Source organism: Capsicum annuum, chromosome 12 (genome assembly GCF_002878395.1).
Source record: "Capsicum annuum cultivar UCD-10X-F1 chromosome 12, UCD10Xv1.1, whole genome shotgun sequence".
Lineage (NCBI taxonomy): Eukaryota > Viridiplantae > Streptophyta > Magnoliopsida > Solanales > Solanaceae > Capsicum > Capsicum annuum.
In genome coordinates this window covers 44,245,330-44,255,339 of record NC_061122.1, presented here as the reverse complement: position 1 = coordinate 44,255,339, position 10,010 = coordinate 44,245,330, and the positions used below count along the sequence as shown (strand labels likewise).

The 10,010-nt window shown below is 35.2% G+C and overlaps 1 long non-coding RNA gene across 1 annotated transcript; it reads right to left on the bottom strand.

Moving 5' to 3' along the window:
* Nucleotides 1-3,199: 3,199 nt before the first annotated feature.
* Nucleotides 3,200-5,592, bottom strand: LOC107849804. Its single transcript, XR_007048580.1, has 2 exons — nucleotides 5,094-5,592; nucleotides 3,200-3,811 (listed from the first exon to the last, which is right to left on the bottom strand). It is a non-coding gene; the product is annotated as an uncharacterized LOC107849804 (long non-coding RNA).
* Nucleotides 5,593-10,010: the final 4,418 nt, after the last annotated feature.

Below are 10,010 nucleotides of genomic sequence, written 5' to 3'. Positions count from 1 at the left end.
AGTGTACATGTAGTTTATACTCGTGCCTTAATGAGTGTCATCTTTCTTCAAGGATAGTACTTCTTCAAAAACTTGGCATTGATGGGTCTAACCCTCGCACCATCGGCATCAATAAGCTTGTAAGAACCACTTGAATATGTCTTTTGTACAACATATGGTCCATCCCACTTTGAGGTGAATTTTCCCCCAACTTATGAGAAGTGATAATGAGCCTTCTTACTACAAGGACTTGATCTCCAACTTGGAAGCACCTCAAGCGAACCCTTTTGTTGAAAGAATGAGATAGCCGGGCTTGATAGCATTCAAGATTTTGTTGAGCCTACAGCCTCTTCTCATCAAGATCTTCTAACTCCACAAGACGTAACTTAGCATTTTATTCATCGGTGAGACCTTCTTGAATAGTTAGTCTCAAAGAAGGTATTTGACACTCAAGTGGCAGGACTGCTTCAACTCCAAAAGCAAGTGAGTATGGGGTTGCTTGCATTGGTGTACGGTAAGTTGTCCTATACGCCCACAAAACTTCTTCCATTCGCTCATGCCAGTCTCGTTTGGATTTGGAGACAACTTTCTTCAATAAGTTGCACAAAGTTTTATTAAAGACTTCAGCTAAACCGTTGGCGGCAGCATGGTACATAGAAGATTTACGCTGCTTGAAGCCCAAAAAATCACAGATTTTGTTCATCAGCTTGTTATCAAATGGCTTTCTATTGTCAGTTATTATGTACTATGGAATTCCAAAGAGATAGACGATATTCACTCGGATGAAGTTTGCAACATTTTCTTTCTTTACTTCCTTGAGAGCAATAGCTTCGGCCCACTTTGAGAAGTAATCTGTCGCGGCCAAGATGTATAAGTGTCCACCAGAAGATTTTGGTAGTGGATCAACAATATCCATTCCCCAAGCATTGAATGGCCAAGATGCTACAGTTGGGTGTAGCACTTCTGGAGGTTGATGTATGAAGTTTGCATGGAATTGGCAAGCTTTGCATCTTCTAGCATAGTCCAAGAAATCTTTCACCATCGTTGTTCAATAATATTCCATCCTTTTAATGTGAAAATAGAGCTTTGGTCTAGACTGATGCGATCCACAAACTCTCGAGTGCGCTTCTTACAAAGCTTGAATTGCTTCTTCCTCTCCCAAACACCGTAAGATTACTTCTTCAAATGATCTTCGGTACAGTGAGTCTTTGTAATAAAGGAAGTGAGGTGCACGATTATGAATGCCAGTCTTTATCCTTAGATCTTCTGGAAGTATCTCATAACACAAGTAGTCAATTATAGGTTGTCTCCAATCCTCCTTTCGAAGAACTTGTATTGGACTTTGTTCCTTTTGGGGTTGAAGATTCTAAAATTGCAGTTGGCGTGGACGACACTGGATGCGTTTGTTGTCCTATCTTGCTCGCCTTGCTACTCATGACAGCTCCCAAGCACCTGAAGGTAACACCAAAGATGCTTTCCACTTCGGCAGAGAACTTGAAATCAGCAGCCTTGGAAGCAGTTGATTGAGAGTTGATCTTCTTGGAAGTCATTTCAGCGTTCTTAGTCTTCGAAGTTTGAAAAGTTGGGATGAGAGGTAGATCAAATCTCTTTGTGAATATCCCGAGAATTTTTGGGATACTGGATATGCCTCTTTAAAGGGATATTTGCCCCATTTATATAGGCATAATTTAGGGTTTAGGTTGAGTAGCCATCAAGCTAGATTTAGGGTAAAGTATCCCTCAAGAACTCTAACCAAAATTGAACTCTTTTTGTAGAGTCCACAAAATTTTAATGTCTACAAATTAAATGCCCCCTTCTTCAAGGTTGGTCAGAGTGTAGACTTGATGAAACTCAAAGACGAGTCTTGAAGTTCCGCTTCCATCTTTAAGATTCTGCGGCTACAAATTTGCATATTTGATTTATGAGAGAAGAGATGAAGGGCAGATTTGGTCCCACTGGGCGTGCCAATTTGTTTCCAACATAATTTAATTTATGAAAAATAAACTTCAACCACAAATAAAAATATGAAAAAACAACAATTTTATTGATAAACAATGGGAGTACAAATTTGTTCCTCCCTTGATTCTTCTCTCTTGATTTTCTCCATAATTCGAGGGCCGTCAGTAGCATATTTCTCGAATGTATGGAGATTTGGATATGAATTTCTCCATAATTCAAGGGTCGTTAGTGACGTATTTCTCGAACGTAGGAACATTTGGATTTGATCTCCATGAAAGGAGGGTTTGTCTTCTTGATGTATTTGATTGTCAAGAAGAGAGGGTTTTGATCTTTATGAATATCCCATGAATTTATTCGGACTGTTCAGATCTTTGATCTCTTTGTGAATATCCGTGAATTTGTGGGATACTGGAGATGCCTCTTTAAAGGAATATTTTCCCGAAATGATATCTGAAAAGTTATGCTCCCTAGATGCCTGTGGCAACCAAAAGGACTGCTGGATGTAAGGGGGTTGCCTGGAAAAAATGGTAACATAAATTGGCTGTCAAACGAGAAATCTTGTGGTAGACACTACTTTTTCCAAGGTGGTCATCAGGTGGCAAGGAAATATATTATTTAGGCCATAATCTCATGGCATTTGTTGCAACTACTAAAATCTATGTCCACGTCTAATTAACCAACTTTAAGATTAAGAGGGAGTTAACCATCTGGGTACTCAAAACTATGACAACATGTTGCTCCCTTAATTGCAACTATCTTTTGTGATTCAAATTTCATATAATAAAATACACCATACAAAATAACACACATCAATGTATTATTACCCCCACTCTCCTCTCTAAAAAGAAGTAGAAGAAGAACAATAACACACTCATATATAGTTAACTATTAGCTAGCACAGGAGAGCCTACCTCTATTGTGTATCTTTCACTTGCTTTATTTCTCTCTCATCTTTAAGGTACGATAAGATTCTTCTTTGAGTAAGCCTGTGGCATTAATCCGGCCAGTTACTGTAGAGGTCTAAAGTGAAAAGTGAAACCAAAATAATGTATTGATTCAAGACGCAGCTGACACAACATAAGAATAGCTCAAAGGAAAAACATTCATAATATAGAGGCAAGAGGCACATTCACAATTAACGTTCTTAAGAGGAAGAACAAACTAAAGCAATCTAAAAGAACATAGAACTAATATATATAAGGAGAAATGTTGAGAAAAATGAAAAAGAAAAAAGATGAACTTGATACAGAACATATATGACTGGTTGCTCAATGCCCGTCTCCCATTTGAGCTGAAAGAAATGACAGAGTCTCGCTCTGTTAGACAGCAAAAAGCCAAAAAATCGTACATTTTCGACTCCAAATTCATGCAAACAACAAAAACTTTTGACACTTGAGCTTCATGAAATATATTCCGTTGTTTCAACAATGTGTGACATATCCTAACATTGAGACAAGGAGATACTTAGTCAAGGTTTGCTTCTTAGTATAAAACTATCATATTCTGTAACTTAATAAGATACAATCACAGAGCCTTACAGCTTTAATGTAACAGTGGGAGTTACCTACATAGTAGGTGTGGGTTTGATTTTTTATATTGTTTCTCTCCACACTTACCCTTTCAAAAGTACTTATTACCCATAAAAAGTAAGGAATGAAACTTTGAGGGGAATCTTAAACTTAAAGAACTAATATATCAAGTTAATTAAAAACATGAAATATCTATATATGACCCTGCGGTCGGCCCTTCCCCGGGTGCTGCGCATCGTGAAAGCTTTAATGCAATTGATCATAACATATACCCTAGATTTGGAGAGAGTGCACGATATTTGAAGTCCCTGATCAAAACACAAGGTGTGCTCACCCTGGTGGTCCTGTAAGAAAGCAAAGAGAACTCTATAGTGCTATTCAAATGTTCTTAATGTTTCAAGATGTAAATCTTTGCAGATCAATAGTATTAAGCACAGTAAGGTAAATTCAAAATTGTAAAGGCTATACATCCACAGCTTATGGTTGCAAAAAGATTCACAGCTAACTGAATAAAGGCAAATCATTTAGTTGCTGTTAAAAAGTTTTCTTGCCCTTATTGTCTTATCCATCTATTACTTCAATCATAGAGTGATCCCACATTCTTTTTCAATGGTAAATGACTCTCAACAATCATTTCAACTTTGCAATTTAAGGCTCAAAGGTACTATATGCATGCATCATGCAGTTGCAAACAAAACAATTTTTTTCACCGCACCTTGTGAAGGTAGAGAGGTTTTTCTGATAGAGACTTGGCAACAAAACTAAGAGCACATTGAATGCAAATTCTTAATTAAATGGGGGTTGTTTAGAAGACATACTTCATATTGAATGTGTTGAACCTCCTTAACGCGGAATTTAGCCTTTTCAGTTTTCTCCTCCTCTAACATATCCCGAACCTAAGAAGCCCATGTATCTTTCAAAGTTTGGTTATTACATAATGTAGTTAAATCAATGTCCCCATCCCCATCATAGTACCAAGCACCATTGATGTACCAATATGCAAAAAAGACAGAGAAATGTACATGCATGTATAAATCCAAGAAGAACAGTTCATACAGAAGTATTTTATTAAATCAAAAAGTGGGTACAATGTTAACCTACTACCTTCATGTAGTAGATTAAAATACATATATTCTTTGATGAGAATCCATGGGTAATTCTGTACAATATTCTCAGTACTACTTTTGTTTCACTAATACTACATAGATGGTGCCAGTTAGATGAAACATCAGAGGCGAATCAGTTTGAACGGGAGTTATATAAGATTGTATCAAAAATATTATGCCTTTCAAGATTAAGAAGATTCATATTGTAATTGATTTCCAATACGCAGAATGATTTCATTAGAAGCCAGCAGATTACTAATGTTGTCTCAATATCAAACAAAAAACTGCGTGCTATGTTAATAAAGGGAAACAGAGGCTGATATATAAATTGGACGGGGAGAAGGTCTACAACCAGTAGGTCTGAAATAATCAAAACTTGATATTTTGGTTTAAGATGCATCACTTATCCCAATGTCACAATCACATAACCAATTCTATATTGCGTAGAGAGATCGCATAATGAACTCATCAAATTCACATATTCACCTCCTCATATGCTTATTTTAAAGAAACAACATACCAAGACTCTAGCGATAACGGCAATTCCTTAGATTGAAATCCAAGAGAAGAGATGGTAAACTGAACATCTGGGCACATTTTTCTGGTAAGTTTTCTTGGATTTCAATTGCTTCATTTGTGGATTTTTACTTTCACAAATGGAGTAACCCATGTGGTGCCCATAGACCCTTTAAATGGTCCACCTGGAGTCTGAGAAAGTCACAAATGGACAGCAAAGACGTAAATGGTGTGAATTTACATTTGTACCCTTCATAGTACACAAAAAGCCTCACTTATATATAGTAGAAATTATAGAGTTTTTACGTGAAAATTGTCGTCTATCCCAATTGGTTTACTATGGAGATTTCGGCCGGCCTAGCAGTCACGAATAGTTCTACTTCTACTTCATTAGCAAGCACGACATAGAAAAGGAAGAATGAGCGGAATTTATCCATTGGTAATAGTTCTACTTCTGCTCCATTAGCAATGGAAAAGATTAGCTTAATTACATATCCAAAGGTAGGAATCTCTTTCATTTATGCATCTTTTTTTTCTTGTTTCCCACCTGATGTCCAATGCTCGCATTGGAGCCCGACTAAATCCGAATCAGTGCTGTCAAATCCTGCATTGGGATAAAACACAAAGGCAACTCCATACCCTTGGATTCAATCCCGAGACTTTTCTGCATGTACTGCTACTGCTGTGTGTTTAAAGTGTATCTAAAATAAATTAGGGAAGAGAATTGTAGAACCGTCAAATCAGATGGACGTTGATCGTGTAAGTACTGATTTTTGGGTGATATTCTTACATACAACTGAGTTTTTATTGTTGTTTGTTGGTATGTGAAACATTTCCTTAGGTTATGATTAATGATAATATTTTTTCAAGGAAGATATTATGGCTAGCAACAATGCTAATTCTATAGTTTCTTTCTCATCCTCATTAGAAAAACCAGCAACTGCTTCATCGTTGTATAATCTTGTGACTGAAAATAGTTTGTAAGTATCAGAGTTATGCGATTTTGTGTTTGACAAATTACTGAATTTGTTAATCGAGGTGTTACGATTTAGTTTCACTATTTTTGGTTGGACTTAGATTCTATTTCTAGATGTGCTTGCTATGGCTACAAGGTGTATTCTCGTGTTTAGTTTAAATTATTCAAAACGTTTTAGAACTGATGGGAAAACCTTACCTGATCTTACCCATTATTTTCTGGTAAATAGAAAGAAAAGGAATAATGCATGCCATCTCTGTAATTCTTTTCTAATCTTCTCAAACTGGACACCTCAACTATTGCCAAGGCTTCAAACATGGCAGAAATACGTTAAGGGGTCGTTTGGTAGAGTGTATAAGATAATACTGAATAGCGTGTTTTAGTAATGCTGGGATTAGTAGTGCTGGGATTAGTAACGATGGGATTATTTTTTATGCAGTGTTTGATTTGATGTATTGAAAACAATATGTATTGTTATATTTTAAAAAGAATATTATTTGTTTACAAGAAAACCCTTGACATACAATAACTTTGTATATTTACTTTGCAAAGCTTTATTAGTCTTTTAAAAAAAAAATCAACAATATAACTATAATAATAACTTATTTTGGAATTTTAAGATTTAATCATTCACTTACAAAAAAAATAATTTGTTATCTTTTCTTTATTTTTTGTTGTTCGCACTTTGTGGTGTTCTTAAGTTGGAGAGGATACGTGTAACTTTTGAATGAGACAATTGCATTGTTGTTAACATAAAATTGTGCTCCGTAAAGTGTTAAATTTAAGATATTTTTTTTTATTTGTGATACATTCTATTTACAAAATTAAAGCTATATACAACCATGCAATTTATTTCGGGGTTTGACAAATAAGTATTTTCTAAGTTGATGGAGTAGTTTTTTTAATGATTAAAATTATTTAGAGAAATATTATCATATTGAAAATTGAAAAGAAATAACTCATATTGAATAAAGTAAAAAAAAAATTAAAAACATTTAAAAGAATTTAAGGGTATTTTTGTCTTTATTAATATTTATCCATGAATTGTAATCCATGGATCACTAATCCAACCAAATTGGATGTATGAGTTATACACCCTATAATACCATATAGGGTGTATAACTAATCCATGTATTAGTTATACATTGCTCCTTATTTTCTACCAAACGCTGTATTAATTTATCCCACATTTTAGTACATGGATTATAAAAATAAACCCTCCTACCAAACGACTCTTAAGTGTATTGGTTGTCTGGTGCTTATTTGATGACGCTGTCAATTGCTGAGTAATTTCTGTATTCTCCACTTGACTTCTTCAATTTTATTATTTGTTACTAATTAGTGTTGTTTCAAGATTAAATCAAGAATACTTATGAAGTTTTTCAACACCTTCAACACAACTTCAATATGAACTATCAAAGAAGTGTTTTATTTTATTTTAAAGAAGAAAAGATGAAGCATAATAAGCCAAGTCCTCCGAATTCACGGAATGTTCTTAAGGAAATAATTCCCCTCAAGTATCCGAGGTTGCGAAATTTTTCTCCCAGGATAAAATGGCTTCACAACCAGAATGTAGTGGTACCTCAAACGTTTTGGTTTTCTTCGAACTCACTCAACGGAAGATGATCACACGGAGTTTTTAGAAGCAAGAGAAATGTTTTTTCTATGCAGAAATTTTCATACTAAATCTGTGGAAAAAATACAGGGTTATATAGCCATGAAGTGCCTCTTTGGAAAGGAAGCAATGGTTCATCGAAAAGGTGTATCAGTTTGGAATAGTCATGTCTATCCATTCCGAAACAATATGTCTTTTTTGAACCGTCACTCCTTTACCGAAACTGTGTCTTTTCCTTGAAGGGTTGTGTCCCTCTATTTTTCGTTCACACCAATTGAACCCAACAATCCCCCACATAAATGGGGAATGGCTATTCTTTGTAAAACTTTACGGACAAGTATGTGATCATCAAGCAAAGAATGATTGCATCTGGATAAGTGGGTTTTCCTTTGAACTTTTCGTAGTGAACATGCATTGGATGCACTCGGTCCATCGGTAGATTTGATATCTTTGAATCGACCAGCTTTAATGTACACCTAGACAATACATGTCACACAATCAGCCTTTTACCATTTATGTTTCTTACGGTTTTGTTTTTTTCATCCGTGAACACGTTCCGGTTTCATGAGAGCTTTGAGAATAGGCCTTTACTAACATTCTCCTTGAAGCGGCTTCCACTACATCCTCACATAGGTGATTTCTAAATGTTTAATCCTATAGATTAAACTATTTGGTCAAATCTACCAAATTTAGTTAATTATTAAAAGACTTCACACCATAAGTCTTATCCTTGTTACTAAACATTATCTACATCATGAGAATGGGTTGGGTATATTGACAATGTTGAACCTGTCAGACACAACTTTGTTTTATCTTTTTTGAACCTAGCTCTTAGGATCTCTAGTCTTCTAGGTAGATTTACTGTTATGCTAACTTGTCCTAGGCCGTAAACCCATTTCCTTGGATGTTCTCTTAACTACCTCTCTAGATAGACCTTTTCTAAGTAGATCCGACACATTATCCTTTGACTTCACATAGTCAGCAGTAATAATTCTACTAGAGAGAAGTTCTCTAACAGTATTATATCTCCATTTTATGTGACGAGATTTACCATACCTATTGACGCTTAACTATCACAGTGTATACATACTGGTGCCAATGGTTTGGGCCAATAAGAAATATCTTCCAAGAAGTTTTGGAACCATTCTTTTTATTCACTGACTTTATCTAATACGATAAATTTTGATTCCACTGTAGAGTGAGCAATACATGTTTACTTCATTCGATTCGGTGATCGAATTTGCATCACTATATCCTTCAAGTACCATTGGATATTTATTATAATGCAAAGCATAGTCTTGAGTGTATTTAAGATACCCCAAAACTCTTTTCATTGACATCCAATGTGTTTTATTGGGATTACTCATGTACCGACTCAACGTACTAATAGTATACGCTATGTCTGGCCGTGTACAATTCTTGATATACATTAAACATCCCAACACTATTGCGTATTCCAACTGTGAGTCATTTTCACCTTTATTCTTTTTAAGTGTGAAGCTCACGTCCAATAAAGTCTTGGCAATACCAAATTTTAAATATTTGAATTTGTTAAGTACCTTTTTAATGTAATAAGACTGTTACAATGTCAACCCTTGTGGAGTTATATGGATTTTTATTCCAAAGATCACATCTGCAACTCTAATGTCTTTCATATTAAACTTTCTCTCAAGCATTCGTTTTGTAGCAGTTATGTCAGAAATATCTCTACTGATGATTAACATATCATCCACATACAAACAAACAATGACCTTGTGATTTGGAGTGCCTTTAATGTAAACACATTTATCATATTTATTTATCTTGAACCTGATTGCCAACATGATTTGGTTAAACTTCGCATGCCACTGTTTAGGTATTTGTTTTAGTCCATAGAGTGACTTAACCAGTTCTCACACCTTCTTTTCTTTACCAGGGAACCACTAAATTCTTGGGTTGTTCCATGTAAATTTTTTCCTCCAATTCTCTATTTAGGAATGGTGTTTTTACATCCATTTGATGGATTTCAAGATCATATACAACTCCAAGGAAATTAACATTTGAATTGACGTTGTCCTCGTTACTGGCAAGTATGTATCAAAGTAATCAAGGCCTTCTTTCTGTTTGAAGCCTTTTACTACAAGTCTTGCCTTGTATTTATCAATAGTACCATCCATTTTTATTTTCCTTTTGGAGATCCATTTAGAACCTAAAGGTTTATTTCTTGGAGGAAGATCAACCAACTCCCACGTATGGTTTCTTAAGATTGAATTAATCTCACTATTGACTGCCTCTTTCAAAAAGGATGAGTCTGAAGATAACATTGCTTCTGTAAATGTTAGGGGCTCATT